The sequence below is a fragment of the Triticum dicoccoides genome, chromosome 3A (assembly GCF_002162155.2).
Source record: "Triticum dicoccoides isolate Atlit2015 ecotype Zavitan chromosome 3A, WEW_v2.0, whole genome shotgun sequence".
In the NCBI taxonomy this organism is placed as follows: Eukaryota; Viridiplantae; Streptophyta; class Magnoliopsida; order Poales; family Poaceae; genus Triticum; species Triticum dicoccoides.
Window position 1 is genome coordinate 124,165,500 of NC_041384.1, and position 16,445 is coordinate 124,181,944.

Consider the following 16,445-nt stretch of genomic DNA (forward strand, 5'->3'; position numbering starts at 1 on the left):
GAAACTGCCGCCAGAGTACAACATTCCTGTGAGGGAACCCGCTTACTTGCCTCCAAAATCATCTCCGGCTGTAAACCATACGGTTCGAAGACGCCAGTCTTGATCCTGGAACCTCGAGTGACAGGGGCACTACCTTCGGGTAACACCTCCTTTGCTTCCTGTACTACTTGATGTTCAGGAGGAGCCCATCGGGACGATACCTCGATATCATCTCCCCTATTGGGCGATGTGGCCGGAGGAGGCGTGTCACTCTCCATCATCTCCAGAAGAAGATCTCCCGAGGAGGAGGACGATTGAGAAGCACCAGGCAATAACCTGCATGGATGAACATACATCGGATGATTACTGCACTAATAGGAAAAGAATGAGGTGCGTTCAAAGTACCCCAGCCTCGCTTATGGTCTGCCTCGAGGCTCGTCCTTGTCATCAAACTCTATGGCAGCCTCGCTCGCCCGACCCAAGCCGCTCAACGACGGTGTTTTTCCTCTCTTGGAAGGCTTCCCCTCCTGACCTTCGGAGGAAGCTCTCTTCTTTCCCTGGAGGGCCCCCTCTGCACTCTTGCCCTTGGGCAAAAGGACTATGGTTTCCCCGAACGCTACCACCTGGTACGGTGTCGGAATCAGCATTCTCGTAAGCAGGTCGGTCGTAGGGCCTTCGGGAAGAGGCGCCGGACACCAGATTAGCACCGCTTCCTTTATCCAGTCCTGTACAGGGATGGGTTGTTCAGTATCTTGATTAAAAGATACCTAAATAGAAGGTGCTCGGATATCGAGTACTTACCGAAGTGCCCGGATGATTGCAGTCAAGGCCAACATCTTTGGTGGTGTCCGACCATTGCTCTCGTTCCCCGAAATATAATTTCCACATTCCTTCATGTGTAGTGCTGAAGAAGTGCTGTAGAGTCCACCACCCTTCTGGGTTGAACTCCCACATACGAAGAGGCCGCCGCTGACATGGCAGGATCCGGCGGACCAGCATTATTTGAACGACGTTCGCAAGATCGATGCCCTTCTCGGTAAGGCTTCGGATGTGACTTTCCAGAGTCTGCACTTCATTGACAGATCCCCAGTCCAATCCCTTATTGACCCACGAAGCGAGCTGAATTGGAGGGCCGGGTCGGAACGCAGGTGTTGCCGCCCACTTGGGGCCCCGTGACTCATTGATATAAAACCACCCCTGCTGTCATGGGTCAGAAGATTTGGCGAAAGATCCTTCGGGCCAAACAGCGCCGGCCAGCTTGCCTCTTATGACGCTGCCGCACTCTGCCTGCTCCTCTTCTGCCACCTGTAGCCTCACATCAAAGGTCTTGAGCCAGAAACCAAATTGCGGAGGAGTACGGAATTGCCCCGAGACCGATGTGCCGGTTGTCCTCGAGTTATTCGCTGTTGTTGCCTTGTCTTTTGCTTGTGTGTCGCATCTTGTCATGTCATCATGTGCATTGCATCATCATGTTTTCAAAACTTGCATCTGTCCCGGTCTCCTCGTTCCTTCCGTTGTCCGTTCTGAGCCCACACACTTGCACGCGCCCATGGCATGTCTGAAATATTATTTTATAAGTGGTGGGAAAATGTTCTCAGAATGGGATGAGAGTTGGCGCATGGTCTTATTTTAGAGTACGTAGGCCGCCTGCCAAGTTTCATCGCGTTCGGAGTCCGTTTGACGCCCCAACGGATAACTATAGCGGCAATATAGCCGGTCTAACGCCGGACGTTTTCGGTCTCCGGAAACCGTTGCCAGGCTGCACTCCTCTCCTCTCGTCTCAGCCCAACCCGCTCTCCACAGTCCACCTAGGCCCATGCCTACCCCTCTTTGCGCAGTGCATCGGACCTCCTCGCGTGCGCGTCCGAAACTGTCCCGGACCCAACCCGGGCAGTCGTCACCGTTGAATCCGGGTCATCCCAAACATCTACAAAATGTCACCATTTTCTTATTTGGACTCCCTAGCTATTTTATCCGCGATCGTCCGATTGTGATCGTAGGGTCGAGATAGCCCCTAACCTAATCCAACAACATATATATAGATAACAACCCTAATTTTGAGGAGAGTTGTCCCATCCATCCACTTCTTCCGCTGCCACCCTCTCTCTAAATCCTCCTCGGAGTCCACATCGAGCCAACCACACAACACCAGCCAGATCCAAAAAATTCCACCCACTTCCCTCCTGTCTCCTCGCTGGTTGGAGCCTCCGAAGTCGCAGCTCCTGCCCGCGGAGCCCCTCGTCCCCGTGCCCCTGGTTCGCTCGGACCCCGTGACCATGAGGAGCCTATGCGAGCGGCGCTGCTGCACCTCGTCACCATCACCTGCCCGCCGGAGTCCCCTGTCCGCCGTCTCTCTTTGCTTCCTTCCCCTGAACCTTCTCTGAACCTCTCTCTCTTTTTTCTTCAGTCCACAGCAGCAGTCGCTGCATCCTCTCGCCGGTGAGACGAGCAGATGAGCCGCGCGCCCCTGCCTCCTTCCCCACGCCCGGATCCGCCGACGTGCCGCCCCGGAGCCCCGCATCCAAGTCCCGCGCCCCCATGACCTCGCTGCAGCTCGGCGCCGCCGCAAGTCCACGTCGTCGACGACCTCTACTTCCCCTACCACAGATCGAGCGCCTCGCCCGCTTGTGTTGACTTCGCCTGGGCCGGCCTCGCCTCGGCCTGCATCGGCTCCCGCTGGATCTCCACCTCGCCCGCGCCTGGGCCTCCTTGCACAAGGCCCAGCGAGCCTCCTCAGCCTGCAGCGACTGGCCCAGCCGCCTACCGCATCCAGCCCAGCACCGAACCGGGCCTTGGCCCATGTTTGCAGGGCACAGCCTCTCTCCTGTGTTTGTTTGGGCTAGGTAGTTTCGGCCCGTGACTATTTTTTCCCTGCTGCGAATTTGTCTAATTTCCCAGAGTTTTGCCAGTTTTATAGTATAGCCCCTAAACATCATGCATTTTATAACTCCCCAACCGTGCATCGGATTAAAACAAACTTAATATGAAACTTGCTTAGTTTTTTCATCTAGTTTAATAATTTGTCGTTTTCATCCATGTTTAAAATATTTAAAATGTTGTTTGTTTAAATTTGCTCCTATGCCATGCTAAAATGTTTTAATTCATAACTATTTAACCGTAACTCGGTTTGTAACAAACTTCATATGTAAATGGGGTAGAATTTTGCCTAGTTTAACATGGTGGCATCATCTTGCATGTTTAACAACTCTAAAATATGGCTTATGGCAGAACAGTACCAAATCTATAATATGCTCATGGGGTTTTACCGGAATTGTTGTTCGTTACTTCCGGCCTCATTTAAACTTGACTAGATAGGTAGTTTTACTTTGCTTCACCCTCTTGCCATGGTTAACAACATTTAATATTGTTGAGTACATAAACGAGAGAGAACTAAATAATGGAATGTGGTGTTTTGTCAATATGCATCCCGATGCATATTGAGCTCCACTTAAATTTTTAGGATTGCTTGTGCACTTTGCCATGCCATGCCCTCTTTAAACCGGACATGCATCATATTTGGTTGTGCATCATGCCATGATTATGTGTTGGTTGTTTACCATGATTATTTGCTTCTTTCAGGTGTTGCTTCTTCGGGTTGGTTCCGATAACGTCGTGTTGTGAGGATTCGTTCGTCTACGTCCGTTTGTCTTCCTCATGGACTCGTTCTTCTTCCTTGCGGGATTTCAGGCAAGATGACCATACCCTCGAAATCACTTCTATCTTTGCTTGCTAGTTGCTCGCTCTTTTGCTATGCCTATGCTGGGATACCTACCACTTGCTTATCATGCCTCCCATATTGTTGAGCCAAGCCTCTAACCCACCTTGTCCTAGCAAACCGTTGTTTGGCAATGTTACCGCTTTGCTCAGCCCCTCTTATAGCATTGTTAATTGCAGGTGAAGATTGAAGTTTGTTCCTTATTGGAACATGGATATGTTGTTCCTTGTTGGAACATGTTTACTTGTTGGGATATCACAATATCTCTTATTTAATTAATGCATCAATATACTTGGTAAAGGGTGGAAGGCTCGGCCTTTTGCCTAGTGTTTTGTTCCACTCTTGCCGCCCTAGTTTCCGTCATATCGGTGTTATGTTCCCGGATTTTGCGTTTCTTACGCAGTTGGATAATAATGGGAACCCCTTGACAGTTCGCCTTGAATAAAACTCTTCCAACAATGCCCAACTTTGGTTTTACCATTCGCCACCTAGCCTCTTTTTCCCTTGGGTTTCGCGGACTCAAGGGTCATCTTTATTTTAACCCCCCGGGCCAGTGCTTCTCTAAGTGTTGGTCCGAACCGGGCAGCCTGCGGGGCCACCTTGGGGAAACTCGAGGGCTGGTTGTACTCATAGCTTGACCTATCTGAGTGTGCCCTGAGAATGAGATATGTGCGGCTCCTATCGGGATTTGTCGGCACATTCGGGCGGTGTTGCTGGACTTGTTTTTCCATTGTCGAAATGTCTTGTAACCGGGATTTCGAGTTGATCGGGTCTTCCCGCTAGAAGGAATATCCTTCGTTGACCGTGAGAGCTTGTGATGGGCTAAGTTGGGACTCCCCTACAGGGATTTGGACTTTCGAAAGCCGTGCCCACGGTTATGGGCAGATGGGAATTTGTTAATGTTCGGTTGTAGAAAACCTGAAGTTGATCTTAATTAAAATGCATCAACCGCGTGTGTAACCGTGATGGTCTCTTTCCGGTGGAGTCCGGGAAGTGAACACGGTGTTGGAGTAATGCTTGACGTAGGTTGTTCTAGGATCACTTCTTGATCATAATTTTATGGACCGTGCTTTGCCTTCTCTTCTCACTCTCATTTGCGTATGTTAGCCACCATATATGCTAGTCGCTTGCTGCAGCTCCACCTCATACCTTTTACCTTACCCATAGTCTTGATCGCGAGGGTGTGAGATTGCTGAGTCCCCGTGACTCACAGATACTTCCAAACCCAGCTTGCAGGTGCCGAGGTTACCGTGCAGATAACACAACCCAGCTTAAGGAGGAGCTCGATGAAGATCTTGTCATTTGTCTTGTTTCGTTCTAGTTGATCAGTAGTGGAGCCCAGTCGGGACGATCGGGGATCTGTGTAGCTTTTGGGGTAGTCTTCTTTTATTTTGGTTCCGTAGTCAGACCTTGATTGTATCTATTTGATGTAATGCTTTATTCATGTAATTATCTGAAGTGGCGATTGTAAGCCAACTATGTATCTCTTTCCCTTATGTATTACATGGGTTGTGTGAAGATTACCTCACTTGCGACATTGCTTTCAAAGCGCTTATGCCTCTAAGTCGTGCTTCGACACGTGGGAGATATAGCCGCATCGAGGGCGTTACAAGTTGGTAATCAGAGCCTTCCCCGACCTTAGGAGCCCCCTGCTTGATCGAATAGCTGGCGTTGTTGAGTCTAGAAAAATGTTTTGAGTCATTTAGGATTATATATATCCGAGAGTTTAGGAATTCTTTTTACTCCCCAGTCCCTTCATCGCTCTTGTAAGGCATCCTGACATAGAGTTTTGACTCTTCTCTTCTCAAATTTCACTATAAATTTTTTTAGGATCACACGGGTATCTTGGAATCGTTCCGATCGATTTGTGACGAGAACATTGTTCTTGGTGCCTCCTGTCTTTTAGGGGTTGTGGCAGTGTCCTGGGGAGTTGAGCTCCGAGGTGTTGTCATCACAATTTTATCGTTGCAGTTTTGGAATACCTGAGTTTAGTTTCACCGACATCGAAAATCTCTTTTATGCAGTTGTTGGTGAGATAACCTCGACGCCACCCAGTACTGGGGTGGGAGTTCGGGAGTATTGCCATAACTCATATAACGGATGCTTTTCGAAGGTTGAGGTAAATGATTTCCGAAGGTTTCTTGGTTATGTGTTGAAGGATGGATACAGCTAGATGTAGGATTTGCTAGATTTGGGTGAGATATTATGCTTCCCCTATATCCCGAACACCTGATTGCGTAACCGGAAAGTTTCGGGAGTTTATAAGTGGGAATTCAAGTAGCTCTTAGGATATCTTTCTGACAGATGTTGATATGAAATTGCGGTTCGACGTCTAGTGGTCCGCCTATTCACGGTTGGTTTTACAGTGGTCTCGTTGTGTCTTAAAGAGTCCCTGGCTATGCCGACTCAGGGACGCTTTGTATGTCATGTGCACTGCCTTGTACATGATGGTGCTATACGATCGAGCCCGTGTAGGCCCCACCACGAAAACTTCAGACGAAATCTCTATCATATGTTTGTTCTGGCTTATTCTGCAAGCCAATCCTTTGTTTTGTTTTGAGTTGTGGTATTCGAGTTGCTTTGAAGTCAAATGTTGATTCCATACCTTTCCTAAGCGGTGTTCTCATGTTCCTATGTGAATACCAATCCTTCATGATAATCGAGATTGTCATGTCAATCTTGTTCAACCGGTGTGTCTCTCTTCAAGTGGATCCGATCACTTCAACATTCGCAAGATCAAGTATCAGTTCTTCTCAACGGCGTTTGTTTCATCCATCTCCAAGTTGCCTTTGTTTTCCCTCCCTCCCACCCTTTTTCTTCAAGGACTCATATATCTTAATAAAATATCCATTTTATTCATGTGAAGACTCTCCATTCCTTTTTCGTCAATGTTCTTATCCGGTGATTCTCATGAAGATTCTAATGGAGCTTCAAGTTCATCTTTCTCCATTCTTTTCTTCTCCAGTAGATTCAATTCAAGTTTTCTGTGTTGGTCACATCCTTTCCTCGTTTTAAATACCTTCTCTTGCCGGTGCACCTCTAAATCATTAACTTTTCGTTATTCATTTGTTCCGGAGTGCTGAAGATATCTCGAAGATTCGTGTTTCCACTCTTATTTCATTCAAGCTATTTCGAGGATGTTATCTCATTCAAGTCATTTAATTCAACCGGCGCAATCTATCTTTTAAATCATTCAACGGTGTTTTTTTGAGTGGGCCCTAACCCACAGGTCTTTTCCCAGGATCTTACCTGACTCTTCTTATTTTTCCGGAGCTATCTAAATTCTTTTTGAAGTTTGACGTAAGAATGAGTTATCATCAGTCTAATGCCTTTCTCCAAGATCTGTCAAATTCTTTTCACCGTTGGCTCAACCTTTCTATTCGTCATCCCGGTGTATCTAAATAATTCATGGTGGTGTTTCTCATTATCATTCTCAAAATTTGAAGACCGAAGAAGATTTTTCTCTCAACCTTGCTCCATTTCTCTTCAAGATTCGTGATTCTAGCTTGTTGCCATCCTCTCGTAATTATTTTCGATTGTAGGAATTCTTTTCACCCATCCGGAGCAATTCAAGAGTCTTTTCAGTTTGTTTCTCCGAAGGCCACCACCTCAGAAGTATTCATTCTCAGCTTTCAGCTCTCCTTCTCTAAATCTTACCGGTGCATCATTCTAGTGATCTCTAATCAGTCGTGATCCCTTCTTTCTCATGTATCTAGATTCTCTCAAGCATCTTCATTCATTTGCTAATTCTTCTCGGTGTTTTCTTTATCTTCTCTTTGTTCATTTTTTAATTCTTATGGTGGTTCGTTCAACAGTTCTCGTCATCCGTTACATATCAATTCATTCGTTGTTTCCTAATTCTACCGGTGGTTCGTCGAAGACCTTTCTCGAGTTTGTGCTATACCTATCTTAATCCTTTCTATGAGAATAAGTAGTATGCCAAATCCATTGCTTGTCATCGATTTGAATTGGTGAAGGATAAGCATAATGTAATTCTTATTCTTGTTTCATCGAGTTTATTCAATTTCTTTTTCCGGAGTGGTTCATCGTATCACATTCTCAGTCCGAGGTGCTTCATCTTTTCTTTTCTGGAGTTCCAAGCTCTAATTATCACGGAGATCCATCTAAATCATTACAAGGTTTCACCTTGTGTTTCCTACTTCTCTTTATTTTCGTTATTCTTTTGTTTACCGGAGTTCTTCATGAAGGTTCTACATGCTGGTTCATCAAGGATTTATATCCCTTCTCCAAGTGTTCATTGAGATTCTTTTCAGTGGACTTCAAGCATTCTTCATCTTGCAATCCGGAGTTCAATTCTTTCTACCGTATCATTTGAGGTGGTATTATGTCATTCTTGATAATTTGAGTTCATGTTTCATGATTCACATGTTTTAAGAATGAGGTATTTTAAATCCATCAACCTCTTCGCTGGAGTTATCTTGTGTCATGTTTCACCTAAAGCCTTCCCTAAGGATTGTTGATAATTATGGTACTTATAAATGACACAAGTTCTTCATTTATCCTCACGGTGAAATAAGTTCGTCGTCTCCTTGTTCATATTAATCCAATCTTTTTCCGGGAATGACAGGTTGTCACCTCATAATTTTGAGATGTATTCTATAAGTCCATATCAAGCTTATCCTTTTCGTTGTTGATAACCCAACAACTTCGTTCTAGCTTTTGGCGTAAGCGTGCTCTCTCAAGACCATGTTTTTCTCCCCCGTTCATTCAGTTCCATTCTCTCACTTCTTCCGGAGGCATTGTGATGTTGCTCTCTTCAAACCTTCTTCTTGTTCTTGTCAGGATCATGGTCTTTTCGTGTTATCCATTTTACCGGAGTGTCGTGCCCTCTTTTCAAGTTCTCTCATCTTATCAAGTTTTGCGTCCCTTCTCAGACGGAGTGCTGTCCAAATTATATCATTCTTAATCCTTCTCTATCTTGACTTAACCGGAGTGGTTTCAATATATATCTTGCCCTTCAACCTCAAGGTTTTTTTCGCAATGTTCTTTGTCCCTCTTTTCTAACGGAGTGTTTTCGACCTTGTTCACCTTTGTTGTATTCTTTTCTCAAATTTGTTCAACCTCTCAAGGTTCTTTGGTTTCACTCGTTTGTCAAAGAAGCAACTTAGTTTTACCTCTTCTCTTTCTCTTCCGTTTTTCCCCTCTGGTGCCATTCTAGACCTCAGGACGAGATCCTCTCGTAGTGGTGGAGTGTCGTAACGCCCCGAGACCGATGTGCCAGTTGTCCTCCAGTTATTCGCTGTTGTTGCCTTGTCTTTTGCTTGCGTGTCGCATCTTGTCATGTCATCATGTGCATTGCATCATCATGTTATCAAAACTTCCATCTGTCCCGGTCTCCTTGTTCCTTCCGTTGTCCGTTCTGAGCCCAGACACACTTGCACGCGCCCGTGGAATGTCTGAAATATTATTTTATAAGTGGCAGGAAAATGTTTTCGGAATGGGATGAGAGTTGGCGTGCGGTCTTATTTTAGAGTCGGTAGGCCGCCTGCGAAGTTTCATCGCGTTCGGAGTCTGTTTGACGCCCCAACGGATAACTATAGCGGCAATATAGCCGGTCTAACGTTGGACGTTTTCGGTCTCCGGAAACCATTGCCGGGCTGCACTCCTCTCCTCTCGTCTCAGCACAACCCGGTATCCACAGTCCACCTAGGCCCATGCCTACCCCTCTTTGCATAGTGTTGGGGAACGTAGCAGAAATTCAAAATTTTCCTACGTGTCACCAAGATCTATCTATGGAGAAACCAGCTACGAGTAGAAGGAGAGTGCATCTACATACCCTTGTAGATCGCTAAGCGGAAGCGTTCAAGTGAACGGGGTTGATGGAGTCGTACTCGTCGTGATTCAAATCACCGATGATCAAGTGCCGAACGCACGGCACCTCCGTGTTCAACACATGTACAGCCCGATGACGTCTCCCACGCCTTGATCCAGCAAGGAGAGAGGGAGAGGTTGAGGAAGACTCCATCCAACAGCAGCACAACGGCGTGGTGGTGGTGGAGGAGCGTGGCAATCCTGCAGGGCTTCGCCAAGCACCGCGAGAGAGGAGGAGCACTTGGGAGAGGGAGGGCTGCGCCAGAACTTCATGTATAGCTCCCATGCGCCTCCCCACTATATATAGGGGTGGAGGGGCTGGTTTCTTGCCCTCCAAGTCCATTGGGGCGTTGGCCAAGGTAGGAGGAAAGAAATCTCATTATTTCCTTCCCCACCGATTGTTATCCCCCCTTTTTAGGGATCTTGATCTTATCCCTTCGGGATATGATCTTATTCCTTCTAAGGGGGGATCTTGGTGCGCCTTGACCAGGGGTGTGGGGCCTTGCCCCCACTACCCACGTCCATGTGGGTCCCCCCATGCAGGTGGGCCCCACTCCGGAACCTTCTAGAACCTTCCCGGTACAATACCGAAAAATCCCGAACATTTTCCGGTGGCCAAAATAGGACTTCCCATATATAAATCTTTACCTCCGGACCATTCCGGAACTCCTCGTGACGTCCGGGATCTCATCCGGGACTCCGAACAACATTCGGTAACCACATACAAACTTCCTTTATAACCCCAGCGTCATCGAACCTTAAGTGTGTAGACCCTACGGGTTCGGGAGACATGTAGACATGACCGAGACGTTCTCCGGTCAATAACCAACAGCGGGATCTGGATACCCATGATGGCTCCCACATGTTCCACGATGATCTCATCGGATGAACCACGATGTCAAGGACTTAATCAATCTCGTATTCAATTCCCTTTGTCTATCGGTATGTTACTTGCCCGAGATTCGATCGTCGGTATCCAATACCTTGTTCAATCTCGTTACCGGCAAGTCACTTTACTCGTTCCGTAACACATCATCCCGTGATCAACTCCTTGGTCACATTGCGCATATGATGATGTCCTACTGAGTGGGCCCAGAGATACCTCTCCGTTTACACGGAGTGACAAATCCCAGTCTCGATCCGCATAAAACAATAGATACTTTCGGAGATACCTGTAGTGCACCTTTATAGTCACCCAGTTACGTTGTGACGTTTGATACACCCAAAGCACTCCTACGGTATCCAGGAGTTACACGCTCTCATGGTCGAAGGAAGAGATACTTGACATTGGCAAAGCTCTAGCAAATGAACTACACGATCTTTTGTGCTAGTCTTAGGATTGGGTCTTGTCCATCACATCATTCTCCTAATGATGTGATCAACGACATCCAATGTCCATAGCCAGGAAACCATGACTATCTGTTGATCACAATGAGCTAGTCAACTAGAGGCTCACTAGGGACATATTGTGGTCTATGTATTCACACGTGTATTACGATTTCCGGATAATACAGTTATAGCATGAATAAAAGACAATTATCATGAACAAGGAAATATAATAATAATACTTTTATTATTGCCTCTAGGGCATATTTCCAACAGTCTCCCACTTGCACTAGAGTCAATAATCTAGTTCACATCGCCATGTGATTAACACTCACAGGTCACATCGCCATGTGACTAATACCCAAGAGTTTACTAGAGTCAGTAGTCTAGTTCACATCACTATGTGATTAACACTCAATGAGTTTTATGTTTGATCATGTTGCTTGTGAGAGAGGTTTTAGTCAACGGGTCTGAACCTTTCAGATCCGTGTGTGCTTTACAAATCTCTATGTCATCTCCTAGATGCAGCTACCACGCTCTATTTGGAGCTATTCCAAACAACTGTTCTACTTGGAGCTATTCTAAATTATTGGTCCATTATATGTATCTGGTCTCTCTACTCAGAGCTATCCGGATAGGTGTCAAGCTTGCATCGTCGTAACCTTTACGACGAACTCTTTTACCACCTCCATAATCAAGAAAATTCCTTAGTCCACTAGTTACTAATGATAACTTTGACCGCTGTCCTGTGAGCCATTCTTGGATCACTCTTGTACCCCTTGACTGACTCATGGCAAGGCACACTTCAGGTGCGGTACACAGCATAGCATACTGAAGAGCCTACGTCTTAAGCATAGGGGACGACCTTCGTCCTTTCTCTCTATTCTGCCGTGGTCGAGCTTTAAGTCTTAACTTCGTACCTTACAACTCAGGCAAGAACTCCTTCTTTGAATGGTCCATCTTGAACACCTTCAAGATCATGTCAAGGTATGTGCTCATTTGAAAGTATTATTAAGCATTTTGATCTATCCTTATAGATCTTGATGCTCAATGTTCAAGTAGCTTAATCCATGCTTTCCATTGAAAAACACTTTCAAAATAACCCTATATGCTTTCCAGAAATTCTACGTCATTTCTGATCAACAATATGTCAACAACATATACTCATCAGAAATTCTATAGTGCTCCCACTCACTTCTTTGGAAATACAAGTTTCTCATAAACTTTGTACAAACCCAAAATTTTTGATCATCATCAAAGCATACATTCCAACTCCGAGATGCTCACTCCAGTCCTTAGAAGGATTGCTGGAGCTTTGCATACTTATTAGCATCTTTCGGGATTGACAAAACCTTCCGGTTGTATCACATACAACCTTTCCTCATTAAAATTGTCGAGGAAACAATGTTTTGACATCCTATCTGCAAGATTTCATAAATAATGCAGTAATCGCTAATATAATTCCAACAGACTCTTAGCATCGCTACGAGTGAGAAAATCTCATCGTAGTCAACTCCTTGAACTTGTCGGAAAACATCTTAACGACAAGTCGAGCTTTCTTAATGGTGACATTTACCATCATTGTCCGTCTTCCTTTTGAAATCCATCTGTACTCATTAGCCTTACGACCATCGAGCCGTTCTGCCAAAGTCTACACTTTGTTTTCATACATGGATCCTCTCTCGGATTTTATGGCCTCAAGCCATTTATCGGAATCCGGGCCCACCATCGCTTCTTCATAGCTCGTAGGTTCATTGTTGTCTAGCAACATGACCTTCAAGACAGGATTACGTACCACTCTGAAGTAGTACGCATCCTTGTCATCCTACGAGGTTTGGGAGTGACTTGATCCGAAGTTTCATGATCAATATCATAAGCTTCCACTTCAATTGGTGTAGGTGCCACAGGAACTACTCCCTGTGCCCTGTCACACACTAGTTGAAGAGACGGTTCAATAACCTCATCAAGTCTCCACCATCCTCCCACTCAATTCTTTTGAGAGAAACTTTTCCTCGAGAAAGGACCCGATTCTAGAAACAATCCATATTGCTTTCGGATCTGAATTAGGAGGTATACCCAACTGTTTTGGGTTTCCTATGAAGATGCATTTTATCCGCTTTGGGTTCGAGCTTATCAACCTGAAACTTTTTCATATAAGCGTCGCAGCCACAAACTTTTAAGAAACGACAACTTAGGTTTCTCTAAACCATAATTCATACGGTGTCATCTCATCGGAATTACGTGGTGCCCTATTTAAAGTGAATGTGGTTGTCTCTAATGCCTAACCCATGAACGATAGTGGTAATTCGATAAGAGACATCATGGTACGCACCATATCCAATAGGGTGCAACTATGATGTTCGGACACACCATCACATTATGGTGTTCCAGGCGGTATTAATTGCGAAACAATTTCCACAATGTCTTAATTGTGTGCCAAAACTCGTAACTTAGATATTCATCTCTATGATCATATCATAGACATTTTATCCTCTTGTCACAATGATCTGCTACTTCACTCTGAAATTACTTGAACCATTCAATAATTCAGACTTGTGTTTCATCAAGTAAATATACTCAACATTTACTCGAATCATCTGTGAAGTAAGAACATAATGATATTCACTGCATGCCTCAGCACTCATTCTACTGCACACATCAAAATGTGTTACTTCCAACAAGTTGCTATCTTCTTCCATCTTACTGAAATGAGGCTTTTCAGTCATCTTGCCCATGTGGTATGATTTGCATATCTCAAGTGATTCAAAATCAAGTGAGTCCGAACGATCCATTTGCATGGAGTTTCTTCATGCATATACACCAATAGACATGGTTCGCATGTCTCAAACTTTTCAAAAACGAGTGAGTCCAAAGATCCATCAACATGGAGCTTCTTCATGCGTTTTATACCATTATGACTTACATGGCAGTGCCACAAGTAAGTGGTACTATCATTACTATCTTATATCTTTTGGCATGAAAATGTGTATCACTACGACCGAGATTCAATAAACCATTCCTTTAGGTGCAAGACCATTGAAGGTATTATTCAAAAATAGAGTAACCATTATTCTCCTTAAATGAATAACCGTATTGCGATAGACATAATCCAATCATGTCTATGCTCAACGCAAACACCAATCTCGGTGGTAGAGGGAGCGTGCGATGCTTGATCATATCAACCTTGGAAACACTTCCAACATATATCGTCAGCTCACCTTTAGCTAGTCTCCTTTTATTCCGTAGCTTTTATTTCGAGTTACTAACACTTAGCAACCGAACCGGTATCCAATACCCTGGTGCTACTAGGAGTACTAGTAAAGTACACATTAACATAATGTATATCCAATATACTTCTATCGACCTTGCCAGCCTTCTCATCTACCAAGTATCTAGGGTAATGCTGCTCCAGTGGTTGTTCCCCTTATTACAGAAGCACTTAGTCTCGGGTTTGGGTTCAACCTTGGGTTTCTTCACTAGAGCAGCAGCTGAATTGCCGTTTCATGAAGTATCCCTTTGTTCCCTTGCCCTTCTTGAAACTAGTGGTTTCACCAACCATCAACAATTGATGCTCCTTCTTGATTTCTACTTTCGCGGTGTCAAACATCATGAATATTTCAAGGATCATCATATCTATCCCTGATATGTTATAGTTAATCACGAAGCTCTAGCAGCTTGATGGCAATGACTTTGGGGAAACATCACTATCTCATCTGGAGGATCAACTCCCACTCGATTCAAGTGATTGTTGTGCTCAGACAATCTGAGCACAAGCTCAACGATTTAGCTTTTCTCCCTTAGTTTGCAGGCTAAGAAAATCGTCGGAGGTCTTATACCTCTTGACGTGGGCACGAGCCTGAAATCCCAATTTTAGCCCTCGAAACATCTCATATGTTCCGCGACGTTTCGAAAACGTCTTTGGTGCCTCTACTTAAACCATTTAATTGAACTATCACGTAGTTATCAAAACGTGTATGTCCGATGTTCGCAACATCGACAAACGACGTTGGGGTTCAGCACACTGAGCGGTGCATTAAGGACATATGCTTTCTACTGATCGCATAATCGCTACTATCAACTTTCAACTATATTTTCTCTAGGAACATATCTAAACAGTGGAACTAAAGCGCGAGCTTACGACATAATTTGCAAAAGGTCTTTTGACTATTTCAGGATAATTAAGTTCATCTTATGAACTCCCACTTAGATAGACATCCCTCTGGTCATCTAAGTGATCACATGATCCGAGTCAACTAGGCCGTGTCCGATCATCACGTGAGACGGACTAGTCATCATCGGTGAACATCTTCATGTTGATCGTATCTACCATACGACTCATGCTCGACCTTTCGGTCTCCATGTTCCGAGGCCATGTCTGCACATGCTAGGCTCGTCAAGTTAACCCTAAGTGTTTTCGCTGTGTAAAACTGTCTTACACCCGTTGTATGTGAACGTAAGAATCCATCACACCCAATCATCACATGGTGCTTAGAAGCGACGAACCGTAGCAACGGTGCACAGTTAGGGGAGAACACTTCTTGAAATTTTGTAAGGGATCATCTTATTTACTACCGTCGTCCTAAGCAAACAAGATGCATAAACATGATAAACATCACATGCAATCAAATAGTGACATGATATGGCCAATATCATTTTTCTCCTTTTGATCTTCATCTTCGGGGCTCCATGATCATCATCGTCACCGGCACGACACCATGATCTCCATCATCATGATCTCCATCATCGTGTCTTCATGAAGTTGTCACGCCAACGACTACTTCTACTTCTATGACTAACGCGTTTAGCAATAAAGTAAAGTAGTTTACATGGCGTTCTTCAATGACACGCAGGTCATACAATAAATAAAGACAACTCCTATGGCTCCTGCCGGTTGTCATACTCATCGACATGCAAGTCGTGAATCCTATTACAAGAACATGATCAATCTCATACATCACATATTATTCACCACATTCTTGTTGGCCATATCACATCACAAAGCATACCCTGCAAAAACAAGTTAGACGTCCTCTAATTGTTGTTGCATGTTTTACGTGGCTGCTATGGGTTTCTAGTAAGAACGTTTCTTACCTACGCAAGACCACAACGTGATATGCCAATTGCTATTTACCCTTCATAAGGACCCTTTTCATCGAATCCGTTCTGACTAAAGTGGGAGAGACTGGCACCCGCTAGCCACCTTATGCACCAAGTGCATGTCAATCGGTGGAACCTGTCTCACATAAGAGTACGTGTAAGGTCGGTCCGGGCCGCTTCATCCCACAATACCGTCGAAACAAGATTGGACTAGTAACGGTAAGCATATTGAACAAAATCAACGCCCACAACTACTTTGTGTTCTACTCGTGCAAAGAATCTACGCAATAGACCTAGCTCATGATGCCACTGTTGGGGAACGTAGCAGAAATTCAAAATTTTCCTACGTGTCACCAAGATCTATCTATGGAGAAACCAGCTACGAGTAGAAGGAGAGTGCATCTACATACCCTTGTAGATCGCTAAGCGGAAGCGTTCAAGTGAACGGGGTTGATGGAGTCGTACTCGTCGTGATTCAAATCACCGATGATCAAGT